This window comes from Schistocerca piceifrons, chromosome 6 (genome assembly GCF_021461385.2).
Source record: "Schistocerca piceifrons isolate TAMUIC-IGC-003096 chromosome 6, iqSchPice1.1, whole genome shotgun sequence".
Taxonomy (NCBI): Eukaryota; Metazoa; Arthropoda; class Insecta; order Orthoptera; family Acrididae; genus Schistocerca; species Schistocerca piceifrons.
In genome coordinates this window covers 198753326-198767304 of record NC_060143.1, presented here as the reverse complement: position 1 = coordinate 198767304, position 13979 = coordinate 198753326, and positions in this window count along the sequence as shown.

The window sequence follows — 13979 nt, the reverse complement described above, 5'->3', positions numbered from 1 at the left end:
TCATGCGAGGTGGGTGCAGCAGGGGATGGGGTGACTGGGAGGGGTGTCGGGCAGTTCTCCCAGAGTCCATGCAGGTTTGAGGCGGCAGACGGATACTGTTTGAGGCGTGCTGTTAATGAGCACTTCGAACGTGTTGGTACGCCGTGATATGACTCTGTGCGGGCCCGTATATGGAGGTCTGAGTGCCGGTCGGATGGTGTCATCACGCACCATGACGTGAGTGCACGACGCCAAGTCCTTATGCAGAAATACGGGAGGGGGCGTGTGTGGTCGAGGAGGCGGCACGCGGATGTTAGCAATTAGCTCCTTGACCTGCCCGACGAATGTCGAGTCGCAGATTTGATCTGGGGGAAGTGAAGGCTCAACTAACTCTGCTGGGAGTGTGAGGGGTTCTCCATACAGTACCTCTGCCAGGGATGCGCCAAGGTCCTCTTTGTACGCGGCCCGAACGCCTAACATTACCCATGGTAAGGCATCGGCCCACTCACCTCCGTGGCACATCAGGGAAGCTTTAAGCGTTCGGTGCCAGCGTTCCACAAGCCCATTGCTCTGGGGGTGGTATGCTGTAGTCCTAAATCGTTTCACCCCACACAGTTCACAAAGCTGTCGGAAGAGGGCAGACTCGAACTGGCGGCCCTGGTCGGTGGTGACAGAGACTGGGCAGCCGAAGCACGAGATCCACATTAACAGCAGGGCTCGGGCCACTGCATCGGCTGTGATAGTAGTGAGAGGAATTACCTCTACCCAGCGGGTAAACCTGTCAATTGCGGACAGTATGTAACGGAAGGGGCCTGAGGGGGGTAAGGGCCCGACGATATCGATGCGTATGTGCTGGAATCTTCTTTTTGCCACATCGAACGTACCCATGGGGGGCTGTGCATGACGTCCCACTTTTGCGCGCTGACAAGCCACACATGCTCGTGCCCAACTGCGACACTGTTTTATCACCCTGGGCCAAACAAAACGTTCAGATACCAGACGTGCGGAGGCGCGAATGCCAGGGTGTGCCAAGTCGTGGATACTATTAAATATGTCCCGGCGGAGAGGTGCAGGAATCACTGGGCGTATGCGTCCTGTTGAAATGTCGCACCAGATGGGTGATGAAAACCCGGGAAGTGTCCGTAACTCTAGTTTGAGTCCTGTTTTGATATCGGAACGCAATGCTGCGAGTTCAGTATCCTCTGTCTGCAATTTAGGGAGCTCACTGAGGTCCAGTTGTGAAGATAAAACCGACACCCGAGACAGAAAATCAGCGACGACATTGTCTGCGCCTCTGACGTAACGTATGTCATTCATAAACTGACATATAAGGTCCATATGCCTAAAACGTCTCGGGGGTGAGTCCTTACCTGGGTTACGGAAAGCGTAAACCAATGGCTCGTGGTCGGTAAATACCACGAGATGGCGACCTTCGATATAGTCTTGGAAATATTTGATAGCAGCGTAAATAGCAAACAGTTCCCGGTCGAAGGTCGACCATTTACGTTGGGAAGCGGTCAGTTTGTGGGAGAAAAATCTGAGCGGCTGTACAACAGAACCCACGGATTGCTGAAGTACTGCCCCCACTGCTGTATCACTTGCGTCTGTAGTAAGCCAGATGGGAGCATCAGGAATGGGGTGAGCAAGCGTAACAGCTGTCTGTAAGGCTGACTTTAGATTATCAAATGCGCGACGCATATCTGGAGTCCACGTGACCGCCCGAGACCCTGATGTGTTTTTTCCTGCGAGGGCATCCGTCAGTGGGGCTTATATGTCGGCGGCGCGGGGAATATGTTTACGGTAGTAATTTACCGTTCCAAGGAAGCGGCGGAGGCCCTGAAAATCTTTGGGCAAAGGCACCGTACTAATGGCCTCCACCCGTTCAGTTAGGGGGCGGATGCCGTCGCCCGAAACTCTGTGGCCCAGAAAAGTGACACTGGTGCGGCGGAGTTGTGACTTAGTATTGTTCACTGCGATACCGTTTGCTTTTAATAGTTGGAGCACTGTATTTAAATGTTGTTCATGTTCCTCGAGGGAGGAAGAAAAAATTAACAAGTCGTCCAGGTACGCATATGCAAAGTCCAGTTTTCCAACCAGCGAGTCGATGAACCGTTGCCACGTCTGTGCAGCATTTTTAAGGCCGAATGGCATAAACAAATACTCGAACAAACCGAACGGGGTGATGATAGCGGTCTTCTCAACGTCCTCAGGTGCCATTGGCAGTTGGTGGTACGCCTTATGACAATCGACTACACTGAAAATTTGTGCCCCATGCAGCTGGGAAGCAAAGTCTTGAATATTTGGGACGGGATAATTATCTAAAATTGTTCTGGCGTTAAGCGCCCGATAGTCACCGCAGAGGCGGAAAGTGTCATCTTTCTTAGGCACCAAATGAATGGGTGACGACCAACAACTAGAAGAAGGGCGGATAGTTTTATTATCTAAAAGTTCCTGAACAATAGCTTTGGCGTGTTTAAGTTTTTCCGGATTTAAACGCCTAGCCTTTGCACGTACCGGTGGGCCTTCTGTGGTATTTATTCTGTGGACAGTACCGTTATTGATCGCGAACACCGATGGGGATGCTGGACCAGCACCCGTTGCACTGTGACTAACCTGTAATGCACACGTGTGTGTGTCCAAGGCCGGCAGTTCAGCAGCAGTGGCGGTGATCCACTGGTAGTCCTTGTCGAAGAGCTCGGTGGGGTACCTGGTAGCGTCGCGGGTACAGCTTCCGTCCGGCAGTAGAAATGTCACGCGGCGTCGGCTGCAGGTGCGAGGAAGTGGTGCGGGGGTTGGGGGCGTGGCCATGTGCGACAGCTGGGTGGTCTGCTTACGCGCGTCCGTGAGCTTGGCTTGCACGGCGGCGATGCGTAAGCGGAGGGCCCCATTGCTGTCCCGAAGTTCGTCGTTGTGTGATCTAAGAGAAAGAACTGCAACAGCAGTTTCCGCTAGCTCACACAGCAGAATGGCGCTTTCGGATGAGAGGGGTAAGATATCTGAACCGGTGGTACGGTCTCCCGAGTTAAAGGTTAGTGTACCTCGTTGTAGGTCGGGTGACAGTGCGTGGGCTAAGAGAAAATCTACCCCAAGCACGGGTTCATCCACATCCGCGATAACGAAAGTCCACTGTAAGGGCGTATTAATGTCCTGCAGTTTAAGGCTTAAATTCGTTATTCCATGAGAGCGGATCAGGGAATTATTGGCGGCTCGAAGCGGGGGGCAAGGCTGAAGCTCGAATTTAATACCTGCGGACAAAGGTATCACACTAACCTCGGCCCCCGTGTCGACTAGAAATGAAAGGCAAGACACTGCATCTTTCACGTACAAGCGTCCTGGCGCGTGAGGAGAAGAAGTATTTAGTGATAGGCGTCTGTGCGGTTCAACGCGGCCCGTAGCGCCTGAATTGGGTCGCGTTATTAGTTTGGGAACGCTCATGGAGAACAACAGTTCTTAGCCGCGTCGCCAAAGCGGGAGTGGAAATAACACCAAGCGGGGCGGCGCGTGGCGTCGCCCGTCGTGCTGGTTGAGGTCGAAGCGGCAGTGGAGGGGGACTTGTTTGTAGTTCCCTCCGATGGCGACGCTGCAGTAGTGCTGGTAGGAGAGGAGTTACTGCGGCGGTTGCCAGGCGGCGTTGGCTCCGCGCGCATGCGTGGAGCGAGTAGTGCGCACTCTGTACTGCAGGATGGGAACTGCCGCGCAGGTGGGCCAACCCCTGAGGCCTGAGGGCACCCTGGGGGGGCATGCGGGGGGGGGGGGCAGAATGTTGTAAACCTGGTCTGCGATCTTCAGTTTGGCATCTAGTGGGGCCGAAGTTACATGTAGAAGGTGAAGTTGAACTTGCGGGGGAAGTTTCAGCAACCAGATGGTCCAAAGTGTAATGTCCGGCATGTGATGCGTGTCAATCATAGCGCGGAGATGACGCCAGAGTTGCGACGGGGACCTGGATCCCAGCGATTCCTGACTGATGAGGCGGATAGCTTCCTCTGTCGATGTGGATAGTTGCTCGAGGATGGTGCGTCGGGCGAACGCATATTTGTCCGTAGCGGGGGGCGAAGCCACAATGTCGCAGATCAGCTCCAGTTCGTCATGGAGGTGACACAGTAAGCATAGGAACTTCGAATTGTCGTCGGCGACGCCGTGTAGCTGCAGGACGTGGTCGACCAAGGTAAACCATGTGCGTGGGTGATCCTTGCGAAGGGGTGGTAGCTTCGGCCAACGGGTGGGAAAGTCTTGACATAAATGTTTATCAGAAACTCTCTCTCCCTGTCCATAGTTCTGCAACGTAATTGTCTCGGGTGCAGTAGCGGTGCACCAGCTTCCGCCACTGTCACTGGCACGCGGCTGGCTCGACCTTGGTCGAGAAATCAACGAATCGAGCGGTCGACGGAGTAACGCCGATGGGCGTAGAATGGACCGGCGCGGTAGAATCGACCGTAGTCGACCGATGTGCGGCGAATGACGGAATACAGTTTCCGGGCCCCTCCCCTACAGGTGCATTAAAATAGTTAAAATCACCTAATGTTTGTGGAACACACGCGGCAGGAACGGCGTGTGCCGTCGGAAACACTTGTAAAGCGGACGCTGGTGGTGTAGGGGGGGTTGGTGCAAAATCCGGAGTTCCGGCAGAAATATGAACTCTCCTGTCTTGAGCGTCCGGCTCGATTTGTACAGTCACTGATTCGGGTGGAAAATTCACACTTGCACTTGGGAAACCTGTAAACATAGTCACTGGGGTTTGAGCACATTGTGTCGGCTGTTGAGCACTCGGAACACGTGGCTGTGGAATTGTATAAACACTGTCCTGTTGAGTACAGCTAATCGATGTGTTCGGAAACTGCGTAGAGCTATTGCGGACGCCCGGTGGATAATTGTAAAACCATGCCGAAGCGTCCGTTGGAACACTAAGTTGGCACGTGGTCGGTGTAGCAGGCGGCAAGCGCTCCATTGTGTACTGTTCGACGGTGTAAGATTTCGTTGTAGCACTCGCGAACAAAATTCGGGGTCACCAGTATGGGTAAGCGTTGTAGGGTTGCCGAATCCAATGATGCACGCTACACCACATGTAATAAACACTATTTTTATTTCTCGTAAGCACACATATACAGTTGTTTACATTCTGAATTCTCGGTACACGTCCGTACACTTTCGCGCGCGACCACAGACTGGGGCAAAGAGCTTGCCAAAAACAAAGATATTAACCGCGACTTGGTCGATAGTCGCCACACACGTATTCTATCTGATAACCCAACACTGTCTCCCTGTCTGTTTATCTCTGCTTATGAACGCAGAAAATTATTTTTTCCCTTATTTGTGATATTTTTCAGAAACTGAAATTTTCATTTATAATTGAGACTCGATTAACTGCATAAATCATTTGGATAATGGAAAATCTGGATAACTGAATGTACGAAGAAAAGAAATTTTTGTGTTATTAATGCTCATTGTCCATGTATGGTTAATTTTTAGGCAAGCTATCACATGGTTTTCTTTCTAGAGTGAACACAAAAAGTTAGATAATTATTCAAAACAAAAATAAAAAACAGACTTACTAAGATAAACAAAAGTCAATGTTTATCAAGAGATTAAACAGTTTTGTACCTATTTTCTTAAAATTACTAAAACATTGCAACCTTAGCCATAATATACTTCGAAAAAGTCAGATAGGGTAGTCACTGTAGTTTTATTTTGTTTAAAATATTCAGTAATTGCCATTCAATGTAAATAATTTTTTCTCTTCATTGCTGCTACATTAGGAACTGATTTTGATTTTAGTAATCTCACAGTATCACTTTCTGATTTTTGAACTCTTTCAAAGTGGTTTCACGCCTTGACGTGCTTCTGCATGAGAAGGTCCTACATCTACGTTTTCTTCTGTTTCGTCATCTTCTGTTTCTTGCTGTTCGTTTGCCCACAATATATTTTCAACAATTGCGTCATCCGACATGATCTAAAGACCTTTGTCATTATTGTCACAAGTCAGACACACTTTCATATCATCACCACGTTCCTGGCATATCTGTAGGTTTGTCATTACCTCATTTATATCCCCCAAAAAGACTATTCTGTATCAGTTATTCGAATTTTTGTGCTCTCGTTTTAGTATTCTGTTTCCAGCTTTGTTCAAAGTCTTTCAGTCAAAGCCCGTACCTCTATAACTATGTAGCAACATATCTTTAAATTCATTTCCTTGGAAAATATCAAAAATACTACTACTATGTTACCTTCGTCGACAAAAGTTTTTCATGCATAACGCCATTTTAGTGTTTCAACAACACTTTGATCCATTGGTAGTAGCAAGGATGTCACATCAGGGGGGCAAAAATGTTGCAGTAAACATTACGTTTTCTTTAACGGTTCAGCAATGGAGGGGTTGGTGCATTATGCAGTAAAAGCAGGACTTTTCCTTGTTTACCAGTTTCGTTTCTTTTTTACTTCAGGGATAAAAGTGCTGTCATACCAGTCAATGAATGTTCATCCATGTGCTTTTTTTATTTTTATAAATCAAAGGAACCCTGATATTTTTTAAGCCTCATGTTTTTGGATTTTCCGATGAGGAGCAAAGGCATTTTATGAGTCCCCGTAGTGTTTGCGCAAACTAATATAGTTACTGATTCTTTACTAGTTTTACATCCTGGAACTGAACTCACTCACCAAGATGCTAAAAATATGATCGTACTGATTCCAAAAGCCATCCGGTTTCATCAGCGTTGTAAACAAAGTCCAAGCCATAGTCATTTTCGTCCAATTCTTTTTTAAAACCATCTTTAAAAGAATTTGCTGCATCTGCATCAGCTGACTATTCACCTTGCATTTCGAATTTGCAAATTCCACAACTAGATTTAAATCTGTACGAACATCCATTACTTGCCACAAACAATTCATCGCCACCTATTATTCAATTTCACTATAATGGCATTTCACAGGGTAAAGAACCACATATCTTTTGCCCAGTTGTCCGTTTCTGCAAAACCCAACAATTCATAAACTTCTTCCAATAGTTCATTTTTCGGTTTCTTCTTCACTTTTTGATAGTTATTCTCGCCTTCACTATCAAGTTTGCTATTGTAATTCAGAAACTAATCGGTATTCTTCTTAATGTCGCTTATTGAATAAGTAGGTGTCGGCTACCTTATGACCAGTTTCCTCTTTTTTTTTTTTTTAATGACTCAATGGTTATTTTACCTTTAAGCACTTGGATATTTTTAAGCACAGATGCGACATGACGGCACCAGCGTAGCAACTCAAACAATAATGATATAGCAGCAAGTTATGTCCTTAGAATCCTATCATCTGTGTGTAACATGCCGTGTCTTTCAGTTACATATTATTCATATGTAAACTCAGTTCTTAGCTATGGCATTCTTTTTTTGGGGAACAAACGCACAAAACATGAACACAATTTTCAAACTCCAGAAAAGAGCCATAAGAATAATAACCAAAAATACTAGTCGAGCTCATTGTAAAGATCTGTTCAAAATACTGGGGATTTTAACTGCTCCACGTGAATACATTTACCTGTCAGTTATACATATCAAAAATAAGATTGGTAATTATTGCACAAACCGGGCGCGGTTGGGCCACCCTCTCCCCAAGGGGAGTGGCGGGCTCAGCGGCGTTCGCGGCGCACGAGGCGGAGGGTAAATGTGGAGGCTGGCCGTGTGGCATCGCCCGCTCTGCCTGTGAGTGGACATGTGGCTGCTCCTTCAACAAGGTCCAAGCATGCACACAGGGGGAGGGGTTTATTAGTTATTGGGAGCTCCAATGTTAGGCGGGTGATGGAGCCCCTTAGGGAAATAGCGGAAAGGTCGGGGAAGAAGGCCAGTGTTCACTCTGTCTGCTTGCCGGAGGTCTCATCCGAGATGTGGAGGCGGCCCTGCCGGCGGCGATAGAGAGCACTGGGTGCACCCATCTGCAAATTGTTGCTCATGTCGGCACCAATGACTCCTGCCGTCTGGGTTCAGAGGTCATCCTCAGTTCGCACAGGAGGTTGGTGGAATTGGTGAAGGCGGAAAGCCTCGCTCGCGGGGTGGAATCAGAGTTAAATATTTGTAGTATTGTTCCTAGAACCGATCGCGGTCCTCTGGTTTGGAGCCAAGTGGAAGGCTTAAACCAGAGGCTCAGACGATTCTGCGGTGATCTGGGGTGCAAATTTCTCGACCTCCGCTATCGGGTGGAGAAATGTAGGGTTCCCCTGAATAGGTCAGGTGTGCACTACACGCCGGAAGCGGCCACAAGGTTAGCGGAGTACGTGTGGAGTGCACATGGGGGTTTTTTAGGTTAGAAAATCCCTCCGTAGGCCCGACAAGACGCCTCCTGACATGCGGCAAGGTAGGAGTAGGCAAAATGCAACAGGGAATAACAATATTAATGTGCTAATAGTAAACTGCAGGAGCGTCTATAGAAAGGTCCCAGAACTGCTCTCATTAATAAACGGTCACAACACCCATATAGTATTAGAGACAGAAAGTTGGCTGAAACCAGACGTAAACAGTAATGAAATACTAAACTCAGATTGGAATGTATACTGCAGAGACAGGCTGGACAGTGAAGGGGGAGGCATGTTTATAGCGATAAGAAGTGCAATAGTATCGAAGGAAATTGACGGAGATCCGAAATGTGAAATGATTTGGGTGAAGGTCACGGTTAAAGCAGGCTCAGGCATGGTAATTGGATGTCTCTATAGGGCCCCTGGCTCAGCAGCTGTTGTGGCTGAGCACCTGAAGGATAATATTTCGAGTGGATTTCACCACCATGTTATAGTTCTGGGTGGAGATTTTAATTTGCCAGATATAGACTGGGAGACTCAAACGTTCATAACGGTTGGCAGGGACAAAGAATCCAGTGAAATTTTTTTAGGTGCTTTATCTGAAAACTACCTTGAGCAGTTAAACAGAGGACTGACTCGTGGCGATAACATATTAGACCTTCTGGTGACAAACAGACCCGAACTATTTGGAACAGTTAACGCAGAACAGGGAATCAGCGATCATAAAGCGGTTACGGCATCATTGATTTCAGCCGTAAATAGAAATATTAAAAAAGGTAGGAAGATTTTTCTGTTTAGCAAAAGTGATAAAAAGCAGATTACAGAGTACCTGACGGCTCAACACAAAAGTTTTGTCTCAAGTACAGATAGTGTTGAGGATCAGTGGGCTAAGTTCAAAACCATCGTACAATATGCGTTAGATGAGTATGTGCCAAGCAAGATCGTAAGAGATGGAAAAGAGCCACCGTGGTACAACAACCGAGTTAGGAAACTGCTGCGGAAGCAAAGGGAACTTCACAGCAAACATAAACATAGCCAAAGCCTTGCAGACAAACAAAAATTACGTGAAGCGAAATGTAGTGTGAGGAGGGCTATGCGAGAGGCGTTCAATGAATTCGAAAGTAAAGTTCTATGTACTGACTTGGCAGAAAATCCTAAGAAATTTTGGTCTTATGTCAAAGCAGTAAGTGGATCAAAACAAAATGTCCAGACACTCTGTGACCAAAATGGTACTGAAACAGAGGATGACAGACTAAAGGCCGAAATAGTAAATGTCTTTTTTCCAAAGCTGTTTCACAGAGGAAGATTGCATTGTAATTCCTTCTCTAGATTGTCGCACAGATGACAAAATGGTAGATATCAAAATAGACGACAGAGGGATAGTGAAACAATTAAAAATCGCTCAAAAGAGGAAAGGCCGCTGGACCTGATGGGATACCAGTTCGATTTTACACAGAGTACGCGAAGGAACTTGCCCCCCTTCTTGCAGCAGTGTACCGGTCTCTAGAAGAGTGTAGCGCTCCAAAGGATTGGAAAAGGGCACAGGTCATCCCCGTTTCCAAGAAGGGACGTCGAACGAATGTGCAGAACTATAGACCTATATCTCTAACATCGATCAGTTGTAGAATTTTGGAAGACATATTATGTTCGAGAATAATGACTTTTCTGGAGACTAGAAATCTACTCTGTAGGAATCAGCATGGATTTCGAAAAAGACGGTCATGTGAAACCCAGCTCGCGCTATTTGTCCATGAGAATCAGAGGGCCATAGACACGGGTTCACAGGTAGATGCCGTGTTTCTTGACTTCTGCAAGGCGTTCGATACAGTTCCCCACAGTCGTTTAATGAACAAAGTAAGAGCATATGGACTATATGACCAATTGTGTGATTGGATTGAAGAGTTCCTAGATAACAGAACGCAGCATGTCATTCTCAATGGAGAGAAGTCATCCGAAGTACGAGCGATTTCAGGTGTGCCGCAGGGGAGTGTCATAGGATCGTTGCTATTCACAATATACATAAATGACCTTGTGGATGACATCAGAAGTTCACTGCGGCTTTTTACAGATGATGCTGTGGTGTATCGAGAGGTTGTAACAATGGAAAATTGTACTGAAATGCAGGAGGATCTGCAGCGAATTGACGCATGGTGCAGGGAATGGCAATTGAATCTCAATGTAGACAAGTATAATGTACTACGAATACAAAGAAAGATAGATCCCTTATCATTTAGCTACAAAATAGCAGGTCAGCAACTGGAAGCAGTTAATTCCATAAATTATCTGGGAGTATGCATTAGGAGTGATTTAAAATGGAATGATCATATAAAGTTGATCGTTGGTACAGCAGATGCCAGACAGATTCATTGGAAGAATCCTAAGAAATGCAATCCGAAAACAAAGGAAGTAGGTTACAGTACGCTTGTTCGCCCACTGCTTGAACACTGCTCAGCAGTGTGGGATCCGTACCAGATAGGGTTGATAGAAGAGATAGAGAAGATCCAACGGAGAGCAGCACGCTTCGTTCCAGGATCATTTAGTAATCGCGAAAGCGTTACAGAGATGATAGATAAACTCCAGTGGAAGACTCTGCAGGAGAGACGCTCAGTAGCTCGGTATGGGCTTTTGTTAAAGTTTCGAGAACATACCTTCACTGAAGAGTCAAGCAGTATATTGCTCCCTCCTACGTATATCTCGCGAAGAGACCATGAGGATAAAATCATAGAGATTAGAGCCCACACAGAAGCATACCGACAATCCTTCTTTCCACGAACAATACGAGACTGGAATAGAAGGGAGAACCAATAGAGGTACTAAGGGTACCCTCCGCCACACACCGTCAGGTGGCTTGCGGAGTATGGATGCAGATGTAGAAACAGTTCTGCCCATGACCATGCAACAAGAGAGACTCAACTTACATTTACCAAGAAAAAATAAACATAAAACTCAAAACAGCATTTTCTACCAAGGAATGAAACTGTACAATAAATTACCAAAAGAGATTAAAGAAATTGCAAAAATCCACTTATTTAAAAAGGCAACTAAGAAGTACCTGTTATGCAATACACTGTATAAATTGAAGGATTACTTACATAAAACAGGGTAGGGTTTTGATAAAAAAAATGTTGTACAAATAAATAAATAAATAATAATAATGATTATAAAACATCCAACATTCCACATAACACCTTCGCTTTATGTTTCTTTCCTTTCTAGAAATACTTACCCCCAAGCTATGCACAGCCAATACTAACACCTCTTCCTCTTTCTGAGCTCAACATCATCTCGCTCATTATGGAGAGATGTTGACTCAGTTTTTCAGAATAGCAAATGGGAAGTTGTGGTGCAGAAAATGGCCCAGAGATCACCAGTGTGTGTGTGTGTGTGTGTGTGTGTGTGTGTGTGTGTAGCGAGTGAAGTGTTATGAAACAATTTGAGTGTAGTGTGTGCAGTGACTGATCGTGAAATATGAGCGAACGGTGGGGCATTACATTATTTTAATAAGTTATTTGTAAAAAAAGTATTGTATACCAGGAGTAAATCTAATGATTATGTTTAACTAGAAGTCTGTAAATATATACGTATATGAATTGGCTTATTTTAAAATAATCTAAACTTGTAAATACTTTGCCATGTCCTATATCCTTGTAAAAAGAGATGTACGGATGAATAAAGCTGACACTACTACTACTACTACTACTACTACTACTACTGCATATGCAGGTTGGTACTGGTAGTGCACAGTGTCATTTCTGTGCATGCACAAACTAGACTACAAAGATGTTTACTTCCGGTTGACAATTTGGATAATTGTGAATCCGTTAACTGAGCTCCAGATAATCGAGTTTCCACTGTATGTCATGTTAATTGTGTCATTCGTGTTTATTAGATTTCAAAAGCATTGCAATAAGCTATGGTAACCTTAGGGCAAAGGAAAGGGGACTTTGGGCAAAAAAACCTTTTTGTGACATACTTGGATAATTTGGAACATTTTATTGATTTTTTTTTTTTAAAAAAAGCTTAAATACATATCTGAAGTGGACTACTTGGTTAAAGTGAATAACGAAACATGATTTTGAAAAATTTTGAGAAATGTGTTTCTACGTATTTTTCTTTCAGCATGAACATTTTTCATTTCATGAATTTTGAAATTGCCCGACACAAAATGTCATTGTAAACTTAAATTTGATCTTTTTCTGCTCAAATAATTCTATACATTGTGAAACTGAATATAACTTTGTTTATAAAAGGATAGATGGATGTGGTGCATGAAAATTTTAATACTGGAAAAAAAAAAAAGGTTACCAAGCTACGAGGGAACCATTGCTATTTTTGATAATTTTCAGTTACAGGAGAATTTTCTTTTGCAGTAGTTGAGAGGATTTTTATTTATTTTCACACAAATTCTAAAAACAATTAGTCGGGGAATGTAAGGACACAGATATTGCTCTTGTACGACTACATGACAGATCAAATCTACCCTTACGCTTCTTTGCTATAGCACAGCGGCAATATTGACGGGGATGGTCCATAGTTCTAAAAGGAACAGCTTAGCATCTAGAGAACTTTTGGCTCAAAGGAGTGAGTCAGTCGCGCCAGAGGCATCATGCAAATGGGACAGACGTGTGTGTGAGAAAACCGATTGTGGTTAAGATAATAAGTTTGACGCACAGGATTAATTGCGTATTGGGGGAGTGACTGTAATTGTAGTGTGCGCGTGACTAGAATAAGAAAGGACGCGATGCTTGAAATTAAACTGAAATAATTTATGTCATACAAAAGTGTTGATGTATTGCAACCACTTCATTATTATTATTATTATTTTGGAAGGGTCTGAGTTACAGAGCAGGTAGGGCATGCCTCATAGTTATTACACAGTGCACAAGCACTCACCGATACCTCTAAACCACTGGGCCAATTTCAACCATACATGGTACTACACATATTGCTTACTGTCAGGTAACAATCATTGTGGGGATAAGAACCCTCTACTTACCATAGTTCGGGAGAGATGACGTTAAACAATGATGTGTGAAAGACTTTGTGCCATCCCCTGGTAATTCGATAAATATTTTAAAAAAAGCTTCTGACAGTGACTGTAGTATCATAAAATGTTCAAAGTAATGTCAGATTATTTTAAATCTCTTATGTGATAACTTTTGCCCATTCTGATTTGTGTGTGTGTGTGTGTGTGTGTGTGTGTGTGTGTGTGTGTGTGTGCGAGAGAGAGAGAGAGAGAGAGAATCTCTGTACTAGCATTCTGATTAAGCGATGGAATTATCATCTTGTTGGAGCAATGTGTATCATGTAAGTGTGTTCGAGTAATGTATCAGCTATTACTTTCAAGTTGTCATGGTTTCCTTTAACTTCAGTTCTCTCCTGTAATACGGAATTGAATAGCAAAAAGTGTTACACTGTATCTGTGCAAAGCTCCGCCGTTAAAGCTTTGTTGGTTCGCGGCCATATGCCAACTTCACCCCATAAATAAAGCACTAGTTACATTACTTAAAGGTGGCCACACATGTAACTGCACACTTGACAAGCATTAGTTTGTTTATCAGAAAATGTCCGAGCTCAGAAGATGATGTGTTGGCTGGCAACTTTTTAAAACATTATATAAAGTGTGATATATGGAGTAAAGAGAAGTTAAACTAAAATATTACTTTCTTATTAACAATATTATGAAAAGGAAAGTTGCTACTTACCATATAGTGGAGATGCTGAGTCGCAGACA